This window comes from Pristiophorus japonicus, chromosome 1 (genome assembly GCF_044704955.1).
Source record: "Pristiophorus japonicus isolate sPriJap1 chromosome 1, sPriJap1.hap1, whole genome shotgun sequence".
NCBI lineage: Eukaryota > Metazoa > Chordata > Chondrichthyes > Pristiophoridae > Pristiophorus > Pristiophorus japonicus.
In genome coordinates, this window is record NC_091977.1 from 190351161 (window position 1) to 190366670 (window position 15510).

General features: G+C 43.7%; 1 protein-coding gene across 7 annotated transcripts in view; it reads left to right on the plus strand.

The window, feature by feature from the left end:
* The window catches only part of LOC139267357 (xanthine dehydrogenase/oxidase-like), a 274065-nt gene that overhangs the window by 93922 nt on the left and 164633 nt on the right, over window positions 1-15510 (plus strand). The window lies entirely within an intron of this gene.

The following is a 15510-nucleotide window of genomic DNA, read 5'->3' on the forward strand; positions in this document are numbered from 1 at the left end:
GACTCGACGTTGAGTTCAATAATTTCAGACCATAACCTCTGCCCCCATTTTTTTGGACCACAGCTGTGGCTGATGATTCTGATATTCCCATCTGCATCTCCTCTCGACCCATCTCTTGTTTCTGTACTTGTCCCTTTACCATCGCCTTTCACCTAGCACCATCGTCCCTTTTGTCATTTAATCTCTCCTGCCTTCCGCCCAATCACAGGCTTTCCCTTTTGCTCTTTCCTCCATTACTGTCTTTTCCTGTCTCTGCACTTGCTTAAAACCTGTTACATTTCTACCTTTTTCCAGTTCTGACGAAAGGTCACCAACCTGAAACGTTAGCTCTGTTTCTCTTTCCACAGATACTTCCTGACCTGCTGAGTATTTACTGTTTTTATTTCTATTTTTAAATGTGGTTTCATTTACTTCTTGGGGTGCTGCAGATCTCTAACAAAATTTGAGTTTTCCTCAGAAAGCCACTTTTTGGTTTCCACACACATTGTGACACAAAAACAAAACTTGTGGGAATTATGCCACTAATGTCAGCAGCAGGCTGTCTTATTATAATAACTGTATGAAAATAAACCTAATAACCTGAAATAATAAATGTTAAATACTTGGGTGCTGGAAATCTGCAGGCCAGTAATCCTTATTGTGTTGGGGAAATTGATGGGATTGAAGGCCAATAAATCCCCAGGGCCTGATGGTCTGCATCCCAGAGTACTTAAGGAGGTGGCCTTGGAAATAGCGGATGCATTGACAGTCATTTTCCAACATTCCATAGACTCTGGATCAGTTCCTATGAAGTGGAGGGTAGCCAATGTAACCCCACTTTTTAAAAAAGGAGGGAGAGAGAAAACATAGAATTATAGACCGGTCAGCCTGACATTGGTAGTGGGTAAAATCTTGGAATCAATTATTAAGGATGTCATAGCAGCGCATTTGGAAAGAGGTGACATGATAGGTCCAAGTCAGCATGGATTTGTGAAAGGGAAATCATGCTTGACAAATCTTCTGGAATTTTTTGAGGATGTTTCCAGTAAAGTGGACAAGGGAGAACCAGTTGATGTGGTGTATTTGGACGTTCAGAAGGCTTTCGACAAGGTCCCACACAAGAGATTAATGTGCAAAGTTAATGCACATGGGATTGGGGGTAGTGTGCTGATGTGGGTTGAGAACTGGTGGCAGACAGGAAGCAAAGAGTAGGAGTAAATGGGTACTTTTCAGAATGGCAGGCACTGACTAGTGGGGTACCGCAAGGTTCTGTGCTGGGGCCCCAGCTGTTTACATTGTACATTAATGATTTAGACAAGGGGATTGAATGTAGTATCTCCAAATTTGCAGATGACACTAAGTTGGGTGGCAGTGTGAGCTGCGAGGAGGATGCTATGAGGCTGCAGAGTGACTTGGATAGGTTAGGTGAGTGGGCAAATGCATGGCAGATGAAGTATAATGTGGATAAATGTGAGGTTATCCACTTTGGTGGTAAAAACAGAGAGACAGACTATTATCTGAATGGTGACAGATTAGGAAAAGGGGAGGTGCAACGAGACCTGGGTGTCATGGTACATCAGTCATTGAAGGTTGGCATGCAGGTACAGCAGGCGGTTAAGAAAGAAAATGGCATGTTGGCCTTCATAGCGAGGACATTTGAGTACAGGGGCAGGGAGGTGTTGCTACAGTTGTACAGGGCCTTGGTGAGGCCACACCTGGAGTATTGTGTACAGTTTTGGTCTCCTAACTTGAGGAAGGACATCCTTGCTATTGAGGGAGTGCAGCGAAGGTTCACCAGACTGATTCCCGGGATGGCGGGACTGACATATCAAGAAAGACTGGATCAACTGGGCTTGTATTCACTGGAGTTCAGAAGAATGAGAGGGGATCTCATAGAAACGTTTAAAATTCTGACGGATTTAGACAGGTTAGATGCAGGAAGAATGTTCCCAGTGTTGGGGAAGTCCAGAACCAGGGGTCACAGTCTAAGGATAAGGGGTAAGCCATTTAGGACCGAGATGAGGAAAAACTTCTTCACCCAGAGAGTGGTGAACCTGTGGAATTCTCTACCACAGAAAGTTGTTGAGGCCAATTCACTAAATATATTCAAAAAGGAGTTAGATCTCGTCCTTACTTCTAAGGGGATGAAGGGGTATGGCAAGAAAGCAGGAAGGTGGTACTGAAGTTGCATGTTCAGCCATGAACTCATTGAATGGCAGTGCAGGCTCGAAGGGCCGAATGGCCTACTCCACCTATTTTTTATGTTTCTATGTTCCTCCACTTATGCCTGGATTGCACCTGCTGGTGACCTTTGCTGTTTTCCCCCACCAAAGTATGTAGGGTCAGGGATGGCGGGGGTGGGGGTGGGGGCGGGGGCGGGGGGTGGGAGGGGAGATCCAGTGGTGGGTGCCCACACAGCTATGCCTCCTTGTACAGCAGGCTGCAAATACAACTTGGGTATCTGAGTCGAGGTGGTTCCCTCAGAGAAATGTCTTGATGATGCTCCCTGCAGCTCCATTTTAAGGGTCAAGGAAGCCCCTAATGTTGTACAATTGTTTAAAAAGCAACTTATCGCCTTTTATAGAGATCCAGGCCTCGAACTTGGCCTGACCCCAAGGTGAATTCCACAACTGCCACTGGGTCAGCCAGTCACCTGATACCTTTGCCGACCCTACGCTTGACCACTTTAAGGGCCGAGGTCATGGGAACTTCTGACATAGAAAGTCCTGAAACCGTCCCCCCATGTCGATGGCCAAGTTTGGGACAGGCGGGTGTTCTGTCCCAACTAGCCAATATGAATGCTTTGATGCTAGACCAGGACCTGATGTACATGGGTCCCAACCAATGCATTTTTGGGGTGCGCAATCCCTTTAAGGTGGTGTGTAGCCCACTCAAACGTCCGTGCATGCACAGTTTTTCCATTCAGAAACTGGCAGGCGGCCTGCGCGAGAGCTTCAGACAGCTGCGCGGCCATGCAGCTAAACAGGAAAATTGGCCCACTCTCTGGCTCATCCTCCACAGTTACAGCAGGAGTATGCCAGAAAGGGTGTAGCCTATCTTCCCTTCTCAAATTTTAATTTTTATTCTATTTATATATAATACATCATATTTTATTGTGTACACTGCTTATTTATAAAGTAAAAGTTTAAAATGTTTTCCTTATTTTGTTTCCTCTGCTTGCTAATTCCCTGCCTAAACCTCTCCACTCTCCACCTCTCTTTCCTCCTTCAAGACGCTCCTTAAAATATACCTCCTGCGCTAATTTCTACTTATGCAGCTCGGTATCAAATTTTTATCTCATAATACTCCTGTGAAGCGCCTTGGGACGTTGTACTACGTTAAAGGTGCTATATAAATACAAGTTGTTGTTGCTAAGTCATACATTCTGTTTAGAAGTGGGATCCACACTGGCGGAGAAAAGGACTCCAGTTAGCTGAAAACCAGCACCATAGGCTGTGTTTTTATGCCAATTTGAGTCCAGAACTCTACAGATTGATGTGACTAAATTGATCTTTGATGCAATTTTCCAGCACCAAATTTTTGAGCACTATTGAAAAAAAGCCTTGCATTTGTATAGAACCTTTCACGACTGCCAGATGTCCCAAAGCATTTTACAGCCAATGATGTACTTTTTGAATTGTACTCATTGTTGTAATGTCGGAAATGCTACAGACAATTTGCACACAGCTAGCTCCCTCAAATAGCAATGTGATAATGACCAGTTAATCTATTGTAGTGATGTTGATTGAGGGATAAATATGGCCAGGACAATGGGGAAAACATCCCTGCTCCTCTTTGAAATAGTACCAAGGGATCTTTACATTCACCTGAGAGAGCAGACGGCCAGCGGTTTAACATCTCATCCAAAAGATGGCACCTCTGACAGTGCAGCGCTCCCCCAGCACTGCACTGGAGTGTCAGCCCACATTTTTTTCTTTTGTGCTTAAGTCCCTGGAGTGGGACTTTAATCCACAACCAACTGACTCAGAGGCAAGTGTGCTACCAACTGAGCCACAGCTGACACTGGGTACTTTTGTACTATTGGGTTCAAGTTTCGGCCTGAGTTGCTCCTATTCTTTTGGAGCAACTAGTTTAGAATGGAGCATCTCAGAAATTGCAATTCTCGGCATTTAGTTTGCTCCAGTTCTAGTATGTTAGAATAGTTCCATTTTAGAACAGATTTTTTTTCAAAAAGGGGCGTGTCCAACCATTTACGCCTGTTTTGCAAGTTTCGGCAGCGAAAACTTACTCCAAACTAACTTAGAATGGAGTAAGTGTAGATTTTTGTACGCTCAGAAATCAACTGTCTCCGTAATCCTAATTACATCATATCCGTTAACAGCTATCTGCGCAGTTAATTCATCCACCTTATTACGAATGCTCCTTGCATTGAGACACAGAGCCTTCAGGCTTGTTTTTTTAACACTCTGTCCTTTTAGAATTATGTTGTAATGTGGTCCTTTTTGATTTTTGCCTTTGATTTCTCTGTCCTCCATTTTTCCTTATCTCCTTTCTACCTTTTGCTTCTGCCCCCATTTTACTTCCCTCTGTCTCCCTGCATAGATTCCCATTCCCCTGCCATATTAGTTTAAACCCTCCCCAACAGCACTAGCAAACACTCCCCCTCGGACATCGGTTCCGGTCCTGCCCGGGTGTAGACCGTCCGGTTTGTACTGGTCCCACCTCCCCCAGAACTGGTTCCAATGTCCCAGGAATTTGAATCCCTCCCTCTTTCACCATTCCTCAAGCCACGTGTTCATCTTAACTATCCTGCTATTTCTACTCTAACTAGCACGTGACACTGGTAGCAATCCTGAGATTACTACCTTTTGAGGTCCTACTTTTTAATTTAACTCCTAGCTCCTAAATTCAACTTGTTGGACCTCATCCCGTTTTTTACCTATATCGTTGGTATCTATATGCACCACGACAACTGGCTGTTCACCCTCCCCCTCCAGAATGCCCTGCACCCGCTCCGAGACATCCTTGACCCTTGCACCAGGGAAGCAATATACCATCCTGGAGTCTCGATTGCAGCCGCAGAAATGCCTATCTATTCCCCTTACAATAGAATCCCCTACCACTATAGCTCTCCCACTCTTTTTCCTGCCCTCCTGTGCAGCAGAGCCACCCATGGTGCCATGAACTTGACTGCTGCTCACTGTCTTCCCCTGATGAGCCATCTCCCCCAACAGTACCCAAAGCGGTATATCTGTTTTGAAGGGAGATGACCGCAGGGGACCCCTTTACTACCTTCCTACTTCTGCTTTGCCTGATGGTTACCTATTCCCTATCTGTCTTTGTAACCTTTTCCTGCGCTGTGACCAATTCACTAAACATGCTATTCACGACATCCTCAGCATCGCAGATGCTCCAGAGTGAATCCATGTGCAGCTCCAGTGCCGCAATGCGGTATGTCAGGAACTGCAGCTGGACACATTTCTTGCGCACGTAGTAGTCAGGGACCTGGTCTCTCCTGTCATGACTTAACCCTTAAATTAACTTAATTTGGCAACAATGCTAAAGGTTTCTTACTGATAAGAAAAAAAAAAGATAAAGAAAAAGAAAAACTACCTGCCAATCACTTACCCGCTTGGCTGTGACGTCACACTTCGATTTCTTTTTATTTCTTTGTTTTACCTTCGGCCTCAATCTCCCGCCGTGTGTTGCTCCGACTCCCCGCACCCTTACAGCAGATACTAAGCTTCAAAAATATTTAATTGGCTGTGAAACACTTTGGGATGATCTGAAGTTGTGAAAGGCACTATATAAATACGAGTCTGTCTGTCTTTATAAACCTTTCTTTACAGTCCAAATACTTGTAGTTATAACCTGATGGTTCTTAAATGACAGAGAGGTCCCATTTGGAAACAAACCCTGCAAAATTCAAAAATAGGGCACAATATCCTTTTTAGACATTACCCACTGCACCTTTTTTTTTATTTTTCAGTTTTACAACTTGAACTCCTAAATTGATTCCAGGCACAACTGGTGCCAACTACACCCACCATATTTGCGGTTCAGCTAGTGTGACAGATGCAATGGTGAGCCTCCTGCATCTATCACTCGACCATGTGCTGCCTGTGAAATGGGGTCAGGTTGCAAGTGGTTCCACTTGATTATATTCTTGTGTTTGACAGATCAGTGGTTAAAATTAGTGATTCCATCCACACGAATGTCAAATTAAGCTACACAGTTCCTTTAATAAATCTATAAAAGTAGCAAGGCTGCGTAAACATTGGTAGTTAACACCAAGTTTTGGAATGCTGTCAATGAAGTGTATCTGTAGGCGAAATATATACTTTTAATGATTTTTCAAAACCCATAAAAAATTTTCATTGTGTATTTTTAGGCACATGATGATGCTAGACCACAGTATATAAAGTTGTGGGTTCTTTGAATTCTGCCATACAGTATATAGTTCATACAGTTTGTGTTTGGCTTTGAAAACAAATAATTCCAGTGCTGAAAAAATGCTCCCATTTCTGATGTCGCTAACTTTGTGATCTGAAGATGTTGGTGGAGTATTGTCTAACATGGTGTACAACTAGTCAGTGGAATTCTTGCATACCAGTAAAAAAATATATTTTTGGAGACTCTGCTAACATTAAAAGATTAGAAATAAAATTCACAGGCTGTCCATTAGACCACTAGGAATTTTTAAAAACTTCTCATTGCAGCTTGTTACATACTTGCTGCCTAAATTTGATTTGGGCAACTTCCCTCTTCAATGACACTTCAATTGACTTGTATCAACAGCAATGCTGTTTTATGCAATGATCAAGGTTTTTGAAAAAGCTTCTGATGTGCTGATTTAAGTGCAACAGTATGTAAGGAACCAAGTACAACTGAGTGAGAACTTGTATGCAGATCGGAAATTTTCCTGTATAATCCAAGGGCCCGAAATTCAGTACCGCGAAAGCTGGTGCTCTCCCCACCTTTTTGTGGCCATTAGCGCCAAAATGTTTGAGTGGCTACACCACCCCATTTTCAGCTCTAAAAGTGAACAAATGAGTTCCAGCGCTAATGAACCTTTTCAAAGTGATTTTTCAGCAGTGTTGCTGTCTTAATTTGAGCGTTATCACCACTGAGAAATTCAGCATGCAGGTAAGGGTTTCTAATGAGCCAGCTGCTCCTGGGCCTTTTTAAAGGCCAGGGTTTGCAGCAAGGCCCTGAGGGGTGAAGGAGGTTGGAAGGATGGCTGGTGTAAAGGATGCAAGGAGAGCCAACAGGTTCACTGATATGGAGCTGGAGACACTGATGGATGGTGTGGAGGACAGAAGAAGAATACTGTATCCTGACGTGAGGAGACCTGGCCGACTGCCAGTACACAATGCATGGAGGGAGGTTGCAGGGGAGATGTCGGGCATATCCATATATGTGAGGACGCACCCTCCCAGGAAGGTGCTGGCCAGTCTGCACCCAGCCCTTCCAGGGTGGCGATGGGTCGACGCCTCCTAGTTCTGGGGCGAAGGGGATCCTCCTCCTGCACCACCACCTACTCCTCCTCCTCCTCTTCCTCAGGTGGTACTGCTGGCTCGACCTCCAGTGGCTGTCCCCTCATGATGGCCAGGTTATGCAGAATGCAGCAGACCACGACGATGATGGAGACCTGTTGAGGAGAGTACTGCAAGGTGCCACCACTCTGCTTAAGGATGCCTATGCACTGTTCAATGTGGCACCAGGTGCATCAATGAATGCATGCTCTGGCACTGTCCTGGGGTTCCGCAGAGAAGTGAGCAACCAAGTGGACAGGGGATATCCTTTGTCCCAAGCAGCCAACTGCATTCCTGATTCGGGCCGGTGAAGACAGCAGGCACACTGGTCTGGCACAGAATGAACTGCTGCCTCCCTTGCCCGCTGCCTGTCTGCACAGTGCTGATCGTAACGCCTTCTCCTGCATGCCACCCTGTATCTGACCAGGTGTACCAGGTATCTCCCTCCCAACACCTCCCATCCTCAGGGTGAACCCTGCCAAGCAGGTCTCTACAGCCCACTAAAGAGTCAGACCTGAAAGTTGTACAAAAGTACAGGGGTATGTGCAAACCTCTGAGCAGCACTCAACACGTTAAATGGAACTAAAACAATTAATAAAACTATATCAAGTGATAAATACTGTGGACCATGGAAAATGAAATAAAAACACTAATAATTAAAAAAACTTTTACCTACCAAAGAGCCCCAGTGGTGTCGCGTTCGAGTACCACATCAAAAGCTTCGCGGGGGCACTGCTGGGAAAAGTCCTACCTTTTCCTTGGTGAATTTCGCTGTGCTAGTCCCTTTCCAGTGGCCCGCATGCTGCAGAGCTCAATGCTGGAAACCCTCCTTTACTGCGGCTTCACTGCGCCATTTCCGGCGGAAGTGAACACCGCTGAAATCAGCCGATCAATTTTTTTCGGTTGACCGTCCAAACTCCGCGGTAGCCGTCCCTTCGGGGACAGTGAATTTCGGCCCCCATATCTGTTATAATCAGCTCATTTGATTTGGCATGTCCAATTGCCATTGACCAAATTGTGTGTTCATTTCTGGTCAAGGAGTCACAAGGGAAATATTCAAGTCCTGGAAATGTTGCAGAGAAGGCCATTGGACTGATCCCCCATTTCAGAGGGTTGAGTTTTGAGGCAAGGCTAGAAAACGTAGATTCTCAGCTTTGAAAGAAGGTGAATGAGAGGGGCTATTGTAGAGGTATATAGAAGTAAATACTAAGTAGAATAGAAAAGGTAAATCTGCAACACTATCTTAAGTTGAACCACAGATGCAGGACAAGGGAGAGCGGTAAGATTGATAGACAAATTCAGGACTGACTTCTGAAAGCAATTCTTCATATAAATTGGTCAATACCAAGAGTAGTCTTGATTTGCAGCACAAGTTTAAAAACGTCTACAGGGAACTGGTTCTTGTGTAAGGGATGGAGTTTTCTCCTTCTCGGTTTGTCATCCCACAATTTTTCATCCATTTTGCAGGTTGGTGAGCACAGAAGCATAAAACCCTGGTCAAGACATTTAAATTATTTTATTAATATTATTTTTGATTGGTTGGCTGACGGTGTTCCTGTTATTAGTTGGAAAGGTCTTAACATGCGGAATATTTTAAACAACAATCATTATTTTGAAGCAAAGACAAACTTTGAGCTCTTTGTCGCCTTTATAGACGTTGGAACTAGGATGAACTTTGTGATAAATCAAGTTGTAACTAGGTAAGTCAGATGAGTGCGAGGGAACTACTGCACATTGCTAATACCTCTGAGATGATTTACACTTTCTCGCTTACTGCCAGAATTTTCTAAATAGCTGCCCATGTTTCCACCTTTGCAGTGCAATTAAATCTGATTCAGATTTCCAGAGCTCTAGGGAGATGACCTATTGGCCATAGCAGCTCCAAGTGGAATGGGAAATTTAAATCTGCTGATTTAACTGCAAGGGCAGACAAGCGGCTGCTGGCCAACAAGTTCTGGCAACAGGTGAGTTCCAAGCGAGGCAAAGGCAATCAGCTTTGAGAAGATTGACTTTTGTCTCTCTCCGAGGTTGAACTTGGTGGTTTGCTTGTCCGTGTTCGCTTTGCAGTTAAATTACTAAACTCAAATTTGATGTTTTCCCAGAGAACTGCTCCATTGGTTACCTAGGTCACCAAATGCAGACAAATAGGTTGCCAAATTTCAGCCCAAGCCCGTCTTGAGGTCATAGGAACATGAAATGGGAGCAGCCCATTCAGCCCCTCATGCATGTTCCACCATTCAACGAGATCATGGCTGATCTGTATCGTAACTCCATCCATCCACCTTGGCTCCATATCCTTGGCTCGCAAAAATGATTAATTGAGCTTGAATCTACTGCTTTGCGTGTGGAAGTGTTTCCTAACTTTCTCTTGAATGGTCTAGCTCTGATTTTAAGGTTATGTCCCCTTATCCTAGACTTGTGCACCATCAAGGCAAAGTCAATCAGATTACCTCATTCAGGTTGAACTTGTTGCTGAAGCTCGGCTACCAGTGTCTCACTTGTTTGCAGTTAAATCAGAAGATTTAAATTTTCCATACTTTAGGGAACTGCCCCTTCAGTTACAATGAGTTCTCTAGAGTGCAGGAAGTTTTAATCTATTAATTTTAATGTGCACACTTGCTGTGTTAATAACGCCTTCCCTGAGCCTGAGTCTTCGCCTGATGTTTTAATGCAAATCAGCTGAGTGACCAAATATTGTGCTTAATACAAAGGGGTTTCAGATAAAGTTGAATTTTAAAACTAGATGGTGTTCTACTCTGGTCGAGCAGGGAATTGAGCACTAACCTTTTAGTACAAAACTGTCATCTTGGAATAAATGAACATTGAGCCGACTGAACATTTAGTGTCATCTGATGCCTAAGGTCATCATAGAATCAGTGTTATTTTTCAGTTAAGAAAAAAGCTATGATACCTGTAGCCTGGAGGCCAATTGTTTTTCTTGTTGAGCTGTTCGATTTTGTACAGCACAATTGCTTAGTTTTTAATGTTTGCATTAGACCAAAGCAGCTATTGGTTGTTTTTCGTGATTAGAATTTCTATTGATAAATACATTGCTATTTACATCAAAGCATAGCTTTTTTTCTCATTAATTCTCATGATGTGGGCAATGCTGACATTTATTAGTGGTGGGCGACTTTCTTAAACCGCTGATAGAGGTTTAACACAACTATAAGCGCCTTTCTAGATCACTTCAGAGGGCAGTTAAGAACCACATATAGACCACATTAGGTAAGGATGGCAGGTTTTCTGTTCACCAATGAGCGTTGGCGAACCATGACAGCAAAACCCACTGCTTTGTGTTCACTTTTACTGACACCAGGGTTTTCTCTTCTAGATTTAAAAAAAAACTGAATTCAAATTCTCAAACAACCATGGAGGGATTTGAACTGAACTTCTCTAGATTACTAGTGCAGTAACATAACCACTACACTATCGTACTCGAGGCTTTGCCTAAGGAACAAGTACATAAGCTCGATGTGTTTCTGTTTTACACAATAATGCTCCTCCAGGCTTTCTAAACATAAGACTTCACAGAACATATTTTCCCCAATTTACTCATTTTAGCAAAAATGAGTATATAAAGCAGTGTTCCTCGCTTTGTACTGCTAAATTTAGCAAATGTATTAAATAATGCTCAACCATTTAATGTTCTAGGTGAGATGTGCAATTAACCTAAATTAGGTCTTATTAGTATAATTAATGTTAGCAGTAAACTAAGTTATAATTCATGGTTCACAATTATGGGACTTAAGAATTTTTATATCTCATGGATAAAACGATTATTTTAAACCGGTCACATGAGGAGAACAGACCAGGGGAGATGGGTCAGCATGGGAAAGCTGACCAGAGTTCAACTTATTGATTGCCTTTTAGGATTTTGAATATCTCAAAAGGATCCTTTTTCATTTTCCTCTTCTCTACTGGGAACAAACTAAGGTGCTGTAAGGTAGCCCATTATTGGAACATTTCCAGTGCCATGATGTTCTTCCTGTAACCAATGCCCTGTATAACTCTTCAATTTGTTGCACTATAAAACCGAAGATCCTGTAAGCCTTATTTACTGCTACTACTCACTGTGTAGATATTTTCAATTATCAGTCTACTAAAATCCCTAAATGCTTTTCTTGTGATGTTTTGTGTAGACTAACACCAATTAGCCTATAATTGCACTGCTTATTCTTCTTCACTAGTCTCATCAGTTTTCACTTGTTGATAATTGAATTTCATTTGCCATGTCTCAACCCAGTTTCCCTAATCTATCTCAATCTGCATCTGATTTGACTGCCCAAGCCACATTGATGCCATGACAATTTTTGACCATTCTGTCTCTATCCCCATTTCCAAATCATTGATATACAATGTGAACAGCAAAAGTCTTTGGGCACCGCACTAATCATGTCTATCAACTCCATGCATAACCACTGTCTTTCTACTTTGTTAGCTGTGGCTCAGTGGGTAACACTCTCGCCTCTGCGTCAGAAGGTTGTGGGTTAAAGTCTCACTCCAGGGACTTGAGCACAAAAAAATCTAGGCTGACACTCCAGTGCAGTGCTGAGGGAGCACTGCACTCTCAGAGGTGCCATCTTTCGGATGAGACGTTAAACCGAGGCCGCGTCTGCTCTCAAGACGTAAAAGAGCCCATGGCACTATTTTGAAGAAGAGCAGGGGAGTTATCCCGGTATCCTGGCCAACATTTATCCCTCAATCAAGATAACAAAAAAAACAGATTATCTGGTCATTATCACATTGCTGTTTGTGGGAGCTTGCTTGTGCGCAAATTGGCTGCCGCGTTTCCCACATTACAACAGTGACTACATTCCAAAAGTATAGTATTAGGCAGTCCCTCGTATTGAGGTTGACCTGCTTCCACACCAAAAAAGGATGAGTTCGCTGGTGTTTCAATGAGGGACCTGATATTCCAGGTCCCGAACTACATAGTGAAGGGTGGAAATTGCCTGTGCGTGGATTTTTTTAACATGGGGTGACCGTTGCACACCAGCCACCACACGGGCTTGACAGAGACTCCAAAAGTACTTAATTGGCTGTAAAGCGCTTTGAGGCATCTGGTGGTCGTGAAAGGCACTATATAAATCCAAGTCTTTCATTTTCTTTCTTTGATGCGGCCAGTTGCTAATCCACTTCAATAACTGCAAGCCCTCACCATTATGTTTTCTTTGTTGACATAATAATTTAGAGCATACCATCCCACCCAGATCATTCGATCTCTCCCCTAGCTAGTTTAATAAAGAATATGGGCCCCTTTTTACCCACCAATTTAACTAATTCCACATATGCATTCTATCTGACACAATTCTGCTCCTTTGCAGTTTCGCCAGTTCCTTTTAGAGTTCCTTGGCAGCTTCACCATATTCAGCTGCTTCCCCCAATTTAGTAGCATTTGTGAACTAACCTTATGAATCCAGGTTATTTATGTAGTTTTTAAAAACAAATATTCCAGTCAAAATCCTTGGTAATTGCCACTTAATACATCTGACATCACTCCCCTAAATAGAACCTACTGCTACCCATCTTACAGTCAGTTCCTTATCCATCTCCAAAGTTTCCCTGGAAGACCCACTGCCTTAACCATGAAGCCTATAGTAATTGATTAAAGACTTTCTGGAAGTCCAGTTAGACTACATGATGCAGGTTTTCAATATCCATTTCACAGAATCATAGAAATTTACAGCACGGAAGGAGGTCATTTTGGCCCATCACGTCTGCGCCGGCCGATAGAGCTATCCAGCCTAATCCCACTTTCCAGCTCTTGGTCCGTAGCCCTGTAGGTCACGGCACTTCAAGGGCACATCCAAGCACTTTTAAAATGTGGTGAGGCTTTCTGCCTCTACAAACCCTTTCAGGCAATCACTTCTAGACCCCCACCATAAACATTCACTCCCTCCATCACTGACGTACCGTAGCTGCAGTGTGTACCATCTACAAGAATCACTGCAGCAACTCACGAAGGCTTCTTCAGCAACACCTCCCAAACCCGCGGCCTATACCACCTAGAGCACTAAAGGAGGTGGCCTTGGAAATAGCGGATGCATTGACAGTCATTTTCCAACATTCCATAGTTCCTATCGAGTGGAGGGTAGCCAATGTAACCCCACTTTTTAAAAAAGGAGGGAGAGAGAAAACACGGAATTATAGACTGGTCAGCCTGACATCAGTAGTGGGTAAAATGATGGAATCAATTATTAAGGATGTCATAGCAGCGCATTTGGAAAGAGGTGACATGATAGGTCCAAGTCAGCATGGATTTGTGAAAGGGAAATCATGCTTGACAAATCTTCTGGAATGTTTTGAGGATGTTTCCAGTAGAGTGGACAAGGGAGAACCAGTTGATGTGGTGTATTTGGACTTTCTGAAGGCTTTCAACAAGGTCCCACACAAGAGATTAATGTGCAAAGTTAAAGCACATGGGATTGGGGGTAGTGTGCTGACATGGATTGAGAACTGGTTGTCAGACAGGAAGCAAAGAGTAGGAGTAAATCGGTACTTTTCAGAATGGCAGGCAGTGACTAGTGGGGTACCGCAAGGTTCTGTGCTGGGGCCCCAGCTGTTTACATTGTACGTTAATGATTTGGACGAGGGGATTAAATGTAGTATCTCCAAATTTGCGGATGACACTAAGTTGGGTGGCAGTGTGAGCTGCGAGGAGGATGCTATGAGGCTGCAGAGTGACTCGGATAGGTTAGGTGAGTGGGCAAATGCATGGCAGATGAAGTATAATGTGGATAAATGTGAGGTTATCCACTTTGGTGGTAAAAACAGAGAGACAGACTATTATCTGAATGGTGACAGATTAGGAAAAGGGGAGGTGCAACGAGACCTGGGTGTCATGGTACATCAGTCATTGAAGGTTGGCATGCAGGTACAGCAGGCGGTTAAGAAAGCAAATGGCATGTTGGCCTTCATGGCGAGGACATTTGAGTACAGGGGCAGGGAGGTGTTGCTACAGTTGTACAGGGCCTTGGTGAGGCCACACCTGAAGTATTATGTGCAGTTTTGGTCTCCTAACTTGAGGAAGGACATTCTTGCTATTGAGGGAGTGCAGCGAAGGTTCACCAGACTGATTCCTGGGATGGCGGGACTGACATATCAAGAAAGACTGGATCAACTGGGCTTGTATTCACTGGAGTTCAGAAGAATGAGAGGGGATCTCATAGAAACGTTTAAAATTCTGACGGGTTTCGACAGGTTAGATGCAGGAAGAATGTTCCCAATGTTGGGGAAGTCCAGAACCAGGGGGTCACAGTCTAAGGATAAGGGGTAAGCCATTTAGGACCGAGATAAGGAGAAACTTCTTCACCCAGAGAGTGGTGAACCTGTGGAATTCTCGACCACAGAAAGTTGTTGAGGCCAATTCACTAAATATATTCAAAAAGGAGTTAAATGTAGTCCTTACTACTCGGGGGATCAAGGGGGATGGCGAGAAAGCAGGAATGGGGTACTGAGGTTGCATGTTCAGCCATGAACTCATTGAATGGTGGTGCAGGCTCGAAGGGCCGAATGGCCTACTCCTGCACCTATTTTCTATGTTTCTATGTCTATGTAGAAGGACAAGGCCAGCAGGCGCATGGGAACACCACCACCTCCAAGTCACACACCATCCTGACTTGGAAGTATATCGTATTTCCTTCATCGTTGCTGGGTCAAAATCCTGGAACTCCCTCCCTAACAGCACTGAGGAAGTACTGTCACCACTTTCAAAGCTGCTAAGCTCCTTAATACTTCCTCTCTATTTATTTCATCTAATATTTCACACTCCTCCTCCCTGATTGCAATGTCTGCATCACCCCATTCTTTTGTGAAAGGAGACGCAAAGTTCATTAAGAACCACACCCATGTCTTCCACCTCCACACACATTACTTTTATGGTCTCTAATAGGCCTGACTCTTTAGTTATCCTCTTCCTCTTAAGTAGTTAAAACATCTTTGGGCTTTCCTTGATTTTATTTGCCAAAATTTGTTCATGCTCTCTCTTTGCTTTCCTAATTTCCTTTTTAATCGCACCCCTGCACTTTCTATA